An 11,476-nucleotide genomic window follows, 5' to 3' on the forward strand; every position below is an offset into this window, starting at 1 on the left:
TCAGTTCTGAGAGATATGTGTGTTTGAAAGGCGTACTTCTCCTAGATTTGGGAACACAAAGATTCTTTTCAGTTGCAAACTCCAATCCATACATATATATGGGGAGTTACAAGTTTCAACTCGGTTTTACTGTGAAAATTTCAGGAACTTCATACCGGCACTAGGAAACAGACTGAGAAACCAGAGTAATAGTTTCTCCTGCAAACTGTTCCATTTGTGCTAGATGAACGAACGTCTCTCCACATGCTCAGTTCTGAGTGACAAGTGTGTGTGAAAGACGTCCTTCACATAGCTTGTTGGGAACACAGTGTTTCTTTTCAGTAGCAATCTCCACTCCATACATATATATGGGTAGGTACTAGCTCCAAATCTGTTTTACAGTGGAATCTGCAGGAACATCTATACGGCACTAGGAAACAATCTGATAAACCAGAGTAAAAGTTTCTCCTGCAACTCGTTCCCTTGTTGCTAGATGAACGAACGTCTCCACACATGCTCAGTTCTGAGAGGTAATTTTGTGTGAAAGCCGTACTTCACCTAGCTTGTTGGGAACACAAAGTCTCCTTTCCGTTGCAAACTACAATCCATACACATATGTGGGGAGGTATTAGCTCCAACTCGATTTTACAGTGAAAACTGCAGGAACTTCAAAACGGCACTAGGAAACAGACTGAGATAATAGAGTATAAGATTCTCCTGCAACTCGTTCCATTTTTGCTAGATGAACGACCGTCTCTCCACATGCTCAGTTCTGAGAGATAAGTGTTTGTGAAAGCCGTCCTACACCAATCTTGTTGGGAACACAAAGTTTCTTTCAAGTTGCCAACTCCACTCCTTACATATATATGGGGAGGTACTAGCTCCCACTCGGTTTTACTGTGAAAACTGAAGGAAATTCAAACAGGCACTAAGAAACCGACTGAGAAACCAGAGTAAGGGTTTCTCCTGCAACCCGTTACCTTTGTGCTAGATGAAAGAACGTCTCTACACATGGTCAGTTCTGAGAGAAAATTATGTGTAAAAGCCGTCCTTCACCTAGCTTGTTGGGAATACAAAGATACTTTTCAGTTGCAAACTTTGGGGAGGTACTAGCTCCAACTCTGTTTTACAGTGAAAAATGCAGGAAATTCAAACCGGCACTAGGAAACAGACTGAGAAACCAGAGTAATAGTTTCTCCTGCAGCCGTTCCCTTTGTGCTAGATGAACGAACACCATCCACATTCTCAATTCTGAGAGATAAGTGTGTGTGAAGCTGCCTTTCAACTAGCTAGTTGGGAACACAAAGTTCCTTTTCTGTTGCAAATTCCACTATATTCATATATATGGGGTGGGTACTAGCTCCAACTCGGTATTACAGTGAAAACTGCAGGAACTTCAAACTGGCACAAGGAAACAGAGTGGGAAACCTAAAAAAAAGTTATTTCTGCAAACCCGTTCCCTTTGTGCTAGATGAAACGAACATCTATCCACATGCTCAGTTCTGTGAGATAATTGTGTGTGAAAGCCGCCTTCACCAAGCTTGTTGGGAACACAAATTTTCTTTCCAGTTGCCAAATACACTCCATACATATATATGGGGAGGTAAAAGCTCCAACTAGGTTTTACAGTGAAAAATGCAGGACTTGGAACCGGCACTAGGAAACAGACTGAGAAACCAGTATAAGAGTTCTCCTGCAATCCGTTCATTTTGTGCTAGATGAACGAACGTCTCTCCACATGTTCAGTTCTGAGAAATAAGTGTGTGTGAAAGCCGTCCTTCACCTAGCTTGTTGGGAAGACAGAGTTTGTTTAAGGTTGCCTACACCACTCGATACATATATTATGGGTTGGTACTAGCTCCAACTCGGTTTTACTGTGAAAACTGCAGGAAAATCAAACCGGCACTAGGAAACAGACTGAGAAACCAGAGTAAAAGTTTCCCAGTAACCCGTTCCCTTTGTGCTATATGAACGAACGCTATCCACATGCTCAGTTCTGAGAGAAAATTAATGTGTGAAAGCCGTAATTTCACCAAGCTTGTTTGGGAAACACGAAGATTCTTCCAGTTGCCAAATCCACTCCATACAATATATGGGGAGGTACAAGCTCCAACCTATTTTACAGTGAAAAATGCAGGAATTTCAAATCGGCTCTAGGAAACAGACTGGGAAAACCAGAGAAAAATTTCCCCAGCAACCCTTTCCATTTGGGCTAGATGAACGAAGGTCTGTCCACATGTTCAGATCTGAGAAATAAGTGTGTGTGAAAGATTTCCTTCACCTAGCTTGCTGGGAACACAGAGTTCTTTTCAGTTGCAAACACCACACCATACATATATACGGGGAGGTACTTGCACCAACACGGTTTTATTGTGAAAACTGCAGGAAATTCAAACTGGCACTAGGAAACAGACCTGAGAAACCAGAGTAAAAGTTTCTCCTGGAAACTCTTCCCTTTGTGCTAGAAGAACGAACGTCCCTCCACATGCTCATTTCTGAGAGAAAATTATGTGTGAAAGCCGTACTTCAACTAGCTTGTTGGGAACAAAAAAAGTTTCTTTTCATTTGCAAACTCCACTCCATACATATATATGGGGAGGTACTAGCTCCAACTCTGTTTTATATGGAAAACTGGCAGGAAATTCAAACCGGCACTAGGAAATACTCTTAGAAACCAGAGTAAAAGGTTTCTCCTGCAACCCGTTCCCTTTGTTCTAGAGATGACGACGTCTCTCCACATGCTCAGTTCTGAGAGATAAGTGTGTGTGAAGCCGTAATTCAACTACATTGTTGGGAACACAAAGTCCCTTTTCAGTTGCCACTCCACTCCATACATATAGATGGGTAGGGGTACGAGCTCCAACACGGTTTTACAGTGAATTCTGCAGGAACTTCACAACCGGCAACTAGAAAAAGACTGAGAAACCATAGTAAAAAGTTTTCTCCTGCACTCGTTCCCTTTTCCTAGATGAACGAACGCGCTTCTACCCCATGCTCAGTTTCTGAGAGATATGTGTGTGTGAAATCCGTCCTTCACCTAGATTGTTGGGAACACAAAGTCCCGTTTTCAGTTGCCACTCAACTCCATACATATATATGGGTATGTACTAGCTCCAACACGTTTTTACAGTGAAAAAAATGCAGGAAATCAAAACCGCACTAGGAAACGACTGAGAAACCAGAGTAATAGTTTCTCCTGCAGGCCGTTCCCTTTGTGCTAGATGAACGAACAACCATCCACATTCTCAATTCTGGGAGATAAGTTGGTGAAAGCCGGCTTTCACTATCTAGTTGGGGAACACAAAGTTTCTTTTAACTTGCAATCTCCACTCCATACATATATATGGGGAGGTACTAGAACCAACTCTGTTTCACAGTGAAACTGCAGGAATTTCAAAACCGGCAATAGGAAATAGAATGAGAATCAGAGTGAAAAGATTCTCCCTGCAAACCCGTTCCCTAGTTGCTAGATGAATGAACATCTCCCCACATGCTCAGTTCTGAGATAAGTGTGTGTGAAAAGCCGTCCTTCACTTGGCTTGTTGGTTAAAAAAAAAATTTCTTTTCAGTTGCAAACTCCAATCCATACACATATAAGGGAAGGTACTAGCTCCAACTTGGTTTTACAGTGAAAACTGCAGGAGACTTCAAACAGGCACTAGGAAACAGACTGAGAAACCAGTGTAAAATTTCTCCTGCAACCCTGATCCCTTGGTGCTAGATAAACGAACTTCTCTCCACATGCTCAGTTCTGAGAGATAAGTGTGTGTGAAAGCCGTCCTTCATTATGCTTTTGGGGAACAGAAAGTTCTTATTAGTGCAAACTCGACTCCATACAATATATAGGGAGGTACTATTTCCAACTCGGTTTTTACAGTGAAAAACTGCAGGAACTTCAAAAACGGCAGTAGGAAACAAGACTGAGAACCAGAGTAAAATTTTTCTCCTGCCAAATGATACTTTGTGCTAGATGAACGAACGTCATTCAACATGCTCAGTTTTGAGAGATAAGTGTGTGTGAAAGCCTTTCTTCACAGACCTTGTTGGGAACAACAAATTTTATTTTAAGTTGCAAAATTCCACTACCGTACATATATATGGGGAGGTACTAGCTCCAACTCTGTTTTACAGTGGAAAACTGCAGGAACCTCAAAATGGCACTAGAAACAGACTGAGAAACCAGAGTAAAATTTCTCCTGCAAAATGATCCCTTTTTGCGAGATGAAGGACGTCTCACCACAACCTCATTCCGAGATTTGTGTGTGTGAATGCCTTCCTTCACTTAGCTTGTTGGAACACAAAGTTTCTTTTCAATTCCAAATCCACTCCATACATATATATGGGGAGGGTACTAGTTCCAACTCGGTTTTACAGTGAAAACTTCAGGAACTTCAAACCGGCAATAGTGAGCAGACTCAGAATCCAGATTAAAGTTCTCCTGCAAACCCTTCCTTTTGTGCTAGATGAACGAAAGTCTCTTCACACATGTTCCATTGTGAGAAATAAGTGTATGTGAAAGGCCGTTCTTCAACTAGCTTGTTGGGAACACAAAGTTTCTATTCTGGTCAAACTCCACTCCATAAAGATATATGGGTTGGTACTACACCAATCGTTTTTACAGTGAAAACTGCAGGAACTTCAAACAGGCACTAGGAAACAATCTGATAAACCAGAGTAAAAGTTTCTCCTGCAACTCGTTCCCTTGTTGCTAGATGAACGAACGTCTCCCCACATGCTCAGTTCTGAGATAAGTGTGTGTAAAAGCCGTCCTTCACTTGGCTTGTTGGTTAAACAAAATTTCTAGTCAGTTGCAAACTCCAATCCATACATATATAAGGGAAGGTACTAGCTCCAACTGGGTTTTACAGTGAAAACTGCAGGAACATCAAACAGGTACTAGGAAACAGACTGAGAAACCAGAGTACATTTCTCCAGCAACTTGTTCCCTTGGTGCTAGATAACGAAATTCTCTCCACATGCTCAGTTTCTGAGAGATAAGTGTTGTGAAAGCCGTCCTTCACCAAGCTTTTTGGGAACAGAAAGTTTCTTTTTAGTTGCAAACTCGACTCCATACAAATATATGGGGAGGTACTAGCTCCAACTCGGTTTTACAGTGAAAAATGCAGGAACCTCAAAACGGCACTAGGAAACAGATTGAGAAACCAGAGTAAATTTTCTCCTGCCAAATGATACTTTGTGCTAGATGAACGAACGTCATTCCACATGCTCAGTTTTGAGAGATAAGTGTGTGTGAAACCCGTTCTTCACATATCTATTTGGGAACACAAAGTTTATTTTAAGTTGCAAACTCCACTCCGTACATATATATGGGGAGGTACTAGCTCCAACTCGGTTTTACAGTGTAAACTGCAGGAACCACAAAACGTCACTAGGAAACAGATTGAGAAACCAGAGTAAAAGTTTTCTCCTGCAACCCGACCCGTTCCCTTGGTGCTAGATGAACGAACGTCTCACCACATGTTCAGTTTCTGAGAGATAAGTGTGTGTGAAAGCCGTCCTTCCCCTAGCTTGCTGTGAACACAAAGTTTCTTTTCAGGTGCAAACACTCCATACATATATTGGAGAGGTACTAGCTCCAACTCGGTATTACAGTGTAAACTGCAGGGACTTCAAACCGGCACTAGAAAACAGACTGAGAATCCTAAAAAGTTACTCCTGCAACCCATTCCCTTGGTGCTAGATGAACGAACGCCTTCCACATGCTCAATTCTGAGAGATAAGTGTGTGTGAATCTGCCTTTCAACTAGCTAGATGGGAACACAAAGTTCCTTTTCGGTTGCAAATTCCACTCCATACATATATATGGGAAGGTACTAGCTCCAACTCGGTATTACAGTGAAAATGCAGGAACTCAAAACGGCAATAGGAAACAGACTGAGAATCCAGAGTAAAAGTATCTCCTGCAAACCGTTCCGTTTGTGCTAGATGAACGAACGTCTCTCCACTTGCTCAGTTCTGAGAGAAAAGTGTGTGTGAAATCCGTCCTTAACCTAGCTTGTTGGGAAATCAAAGTTTCTTTTCGGGTGAAAACTAAACTCAATACATATATATGGGCAGGTACTAGCTCCAACTCGGTTTTACAGTGAATACTGCAGGAACTTCAAACCGGCTCTAGGAAACAGACTGAGAAACCAGAGTAACATTTTCTCCTGCAACCAGTTCCCTTTGTGCTAGGTGAACTAACGTCTCTGGACATGCTCATTCTGAGAGATAAGTGTGGTTAAAGACGTCCTTCACCTAGCTTGTTGGGAACACAAAGTGTCTTTTCAGTTGCAAACTCCAATCCATACATATATATGCGGATGGTACCAGCTCCAACTCGGTTTTTACAGTGGAAACTGCAGGAAATTCAACCGGCAGTAGGAAACAGACTGAGAAACCTAAAATAAAGTTACACCTGCAACCCGTTCGCTTTGTGCTAGATGAACGAACGCCTTCCACATTCTCAATTCTGAGAGATAAGTGTGTGTGCAAGCCCTTCTTTCAACTAGCTAGTTGGGAACGCAAAGTTTTCTTTAAACTTGCTAACTCCACTCCATAAAAATATATGGGGAGGTACTAGCCCAAACTCGGTTTTATAGTGAAAACTGCAGGAACTTCAAAACGGCAATAAGAAACAGACTGAGAATCAAGAGTAAAAGATCCTCCTGCAACCCGTTCCCTTTGTGCTAGATGAAGAAACGTCTCTATACATGCTCTGTTCGGAGATAAGTGTGTGTGAAAGCCGTCATTAATCTAGCTTTTTGGGAACACAAGTTTCTTTTCAGTTGCAAACACCACTCCATACATATATATTGGTAAGGTACTAGCCACAACTCTGTTTACAGTGAAAACTGCAGGAAATTCAACCCGGCACTAGGAAACAGACTGAGACATCAGAGTAATAGTTTCAACTGCAACCCGTTCCCTTTGTGCTAGATGAAGCGAATGTCTCTCCACATGCTCAGTTCTGAGAGATAATTGTTTTGTGAAATCCGTCCTTCACTTGCTTGTTGGGAAACAAAGTTTCTTTTCGGGGGAAACCTAATCTCAATACATATATATGGGCAGGTACTAGCTCCAACTCGGTTTACTGTGAAAATTGCAGGAACTTCAAACCGGCTCTAGGAAACAGACTGAGAAACAGAGTAAAATTTTCTCCTGCCACCCGTTCCATTTGTGCTAGATGAACGAACGTCTCTCCACATACTCAGTTCTGAGAGATAGTGGTTGTGTGAAAGCCGTTCCTGTCATATAACTTGTTGGTGAACAAAGAGTTTCTTTTCAGTTGTCAAACTCCACTCCATAGATATACTATGGGGAGGTACTAGCTCCCAACTCATTTATTACAGCCGTGAAAAACTGGCAGGAACTTCAAAACGGCCCAAACTCGGAAAAAGACTGAGAAAGCAAAGTAAAAGTTTACCTGCAAATACCGTTGACTTGGTTCTAGATGAACGAACGTCTCTCCACATGCCTCAATTCTGAGAGATAATTGTTGTGTGAAAGCCGTACTTCACCTTGCTTGTTGGGAATCACAAAGTTTCTATTAAGTTGCAAACTCCATCCTACATATATATAGGAGGTACTAGCGTCCAACTCTGTTTTACAGTGAAAACTGCCCCGGAACTTCAAAACCGGCACTAGGAAACAGCATGAGAAACAAGAAAAAGTTTCTCCTGCAAACCGATCTATTTTTGCTAGATGAACGAACGTGTCTCCACATGCTCAGTTTCTGAGAGATAATTGTGTTTGAAAACCCGTACTTCAACTAGCTTGTCGGGATCACAATGTCTCCTTTCATTTGCACCTCTCACTCCATAAATATATATGAGTAGGTGCTAGCTCCAACTCGGTTTATACAGTGAAAACTGCAGGAATTTCAAACCGGCAGTAGGAAAATGTCTGAGAAACCAGAGTAAAAGTTTCTCCTGCAACCAGTTCCCTTTGTTTTAGGTGAACTAACGTCTCTCCTCATGCTCAGATCTGAGAGATAATTGTGTGTTAAAGACGTTCTTCACCTAGATTGTTGGGAACACAAAGTTTCTTTTCAGTTGCAAACTCCAATCCATACATATATATGCGGAGGTACAAGCTCCAACTCTGTTTTACAGTGAAAACTGCAGGAACTTCAAACCGGCACTAGGAAACAGAGTGAGAAAACCAGAGTAAAAGGTCCCCTGCAACCTGTTCACTTTGTGCTAGATGAAGGAACGTCTTTCCACAAGCTCAGTTCTGAGAGATAAGTGAGTATGAAAGCTGTCCTTCACCTAGGTTGTTGGGAAAACAAATATTCTTTTCAGTTGCAAACTCCTCTCCATACATATATATGGGGAGGTAGTAGCTAAAACTCTGTTTTACAGTGAAAAATGCAGGAACTACAAACCGGAACTAGGAAATACACTGAGATACCAGAGTAAAAGTTTCTCCTGCAAACCTTTCCCTATGTGCTAGATGAACGAACGTCTCTACACATGTTCATGTTCTAAGAGATAAGTGTGTGTGAAAGCCGACCTTCACCAATCTTGTTAGGAAGACATAGTGTCTTTTCAGTTGCAAACTCCATTCCATAAATATATGTGGGGAGGTACTAGCTCCAACTCGGTTTTACAGTGAAAACAGCAGGAACTTCAAACCGGCACTAGGAAAAAGACTGAGAAACCAGAGTAAAAGTTTCTCCTGCAACTCGTTCCCTTTTTCCTAGATGAACGAACGTCTCTCCACATGCTCAGTTCTGAGAGATATGTGTGTGTGAAATCCGTCCTTCACCTAGATTGTTGGGAACGCAAAGTCCCTTTTCAGTTGCCAACTCAACTCCATACATATATATGGGTAGGTATGAGCTCCAAGACGGTTTTACAGTGAAAACTGCAGGAACTTCAAATTGGCACGAGGAAACAGACTGAGAATCTAGAATAAAAGTTGATCCTTCAACTCGTTAATTTATGCTAGATGAACGAACGTCTCTCCACATGCTCAGTTCTGAGAGATAAGTGTGTGTGAACACCGTCCTTCACTGATCTTTTTGGGAAAACAAATTTTCTTTTCAGTTGTCAATGCCACTCCATACATATATATGGGGAGGTACTAGCTCCAACTCTGTTTTACAGTGAAAACTGCAGGAACTTCAAACAGGCACTAGGAAACAGGCTGAGAAACTTGAGTAACATTTTCTCCTGCAACCCGTTCATTTCTGCTAGATGAACGTAAGTCTCTCCACATGCTCAGTTCTGAGAGATAAGTGTGTGTGAAAGACGTCATTCACATAGCTTGTTGGGAAAACAGAGATTCTTTTCAGTTGCAAACTCCACTCCATACATATATATGGGTAGGTACTAGCTCCAACTCGGTTTTACAGTGAAACCTGCAGGAACTTCAAACCGGCACTAGGAAACACAGTGAGAAACCAAAGAAAAAGTTTCTCCTGCAACCCGTTCCCTTGGTGCTAGATGAACGAACGTCTCTCCAAATGCTCAATTCTGAGAGATAAGTGTGTGTGTAAGCCGTACTTCAACTAGCTTGTTGGGAACACAAAGTCTCCTTTCAGTTGCAAATTCCACTCCATACATATATATGGGGAGTTACAAGCTCCAACTCTGTTTTACAGTGAAAACTGCAGGAACTTCAAACCGGCACTATGGAACAGACTGAGAAACCAGAGTAAAAGTTTCTCCTGGAAATTGTTCCCTTTGTGCTAGATGAACGAACGTCCCTCGACATGCTCATTTCTGAGAGGAAATTATGTGTGAAAGCCGTACATCAACTAGCTTGTTGGGAACACAAAGTTTCTTTAATTTGCAAACTCCACTCCATACATATATATGCGGAGATACTAGCTCCAACTGTGTTTTAATATTGAAAACTGCAGGAACTTCAAACAGGCACTAGGAAAACAGACTGATAAACCAGAGTAAATGTTTCTCCTGCAAACCCGTCCCTTGGTGCTAGATGAACGAACTTCTCTCCACATGCTCATTCTGAGAGGTAATTGTGTGTGAAAGCCGTCCTTCACCTAGCTTGCTGGAACAAAAGTTTCCTTTCAGGTGCAAACTCCACTCCATACATATATATGGAGAGGTACTAGTTCAACTCGGTATTACAGTGTAAACTGCAGGGACTTCAAAAGGCACTAGAAAACAGACTGAGAAACCTAAAAAAAGTTACTCCTGAAACCCGTTCCCTTTGTGCTAGATGAATGAACGCCTTCCACATGCTCAATTCTGAGAGATAAGTGTGGTGTGAATCTGCCTTTCAACTAGCTAGTTGGGGAACACAAAGTTCCTTTTCTGTTGCAAATTCCACTATATACATATATATGGGGTGGTACTAGCTCCAACTCGGTATTACAGTGAAAACTGCAGGAACTTCAAACTGGCACAAGGAAACAGAGTGGGAAACCTAAAAAAAAGTTATTTCTGCAACCCGTTCCCTTTGTGCTAGATGAACGAACATCTATCCACATGCTCAGTTCTGTGAGATAATTGTGTGTGAAAGCCGCCTTCACCAAGCTTGTTGGGAACACAAATTTTCTTTCCAGTTGCCAAATACACTCCATACATATATATGGGGAGGTAAAAGCTCCAACTAGGTTTTACAGTGAAAAATGCAGGAACTTGGAACCGGCACTAGGAAACAGACTGAGAAACCAGTATAAGAGTTTCTCCTGCAATCCGTTCATTTTGTGCTAGATGAACGAACGTCTCTCCACATGTTCAGTTCTGAGAAATAAGTGTGTGTGAAAGCCGTCCTTCACCTAGCTTGTTGGGAAGACAGAGTTTGTTTAAGGTTGCCTACACCACTCGATACATATATATGGGGTGGTACTAGCTCCAACTCGGTTTTACTGTGAAAACTGCAGGAAAATCAAACCGGCACTAGGAAACAGACTGAGAAACCAGAGTAAAAGTTCCCAGCAACCCGTTCCCTTTATGCTATATGAACGAACGTCTATCCACATGCTCAGTTCTGATAGAAAATTATGTGTGAAAGCCGTAATTCACCAAGCTTGTTGGGAATCACAGAGATATCTTTCCAGTTGCCAACTCCACTCCATACAAATATATGGGGAGGTACAAGCTCCAACACTATTTTACAGTGAAAAATGCAGGAATTTCAAATCGGCTCTAGGAAACAGACTGGGAAATCAGAGAAAAATTTCCCCAGCAAACCCGTTCCCTTTGTGCTAGATGAACGAAGGTCTGTCCACATGTTCAGATCTGAGAAATAAGTGTGTGTGAAAGATTTCCTTCACCTAGCTTGCTGGGAACACAGAGTTCTTTTCAGTTGCAAACACCACTCCATACATATATATGGGGAGGTACTTGCACCAACACGGTTTTATTGTGAAAACTGCAGGAAATTCAAACTGGCACTAGGAAACAGACTGAGAAACCAGAGTAAAAGTTTCTCCTGGAAACTGTTCCCTTGTGCTAGATGAACGAACGTCCCTCCACATGCTCATTTCTGAGAGAAAAATTATGTGTGAAAGCCGTACTTC

This window comes from Camelus ferus, chromosome 13, assembly GCF_009834535.1.
Source record: "Camelus ferus isolate YT-003-E chromosome 13, BCGSAC_Cfer_1.0, whole genome shotgun sequence".
Classification (NCBI taxonomy): Eukaryota; Metazoa; Chordata; class Mammalia; order Artiodactyla; family Camelidae; genus Camelus; species Camelus ferus.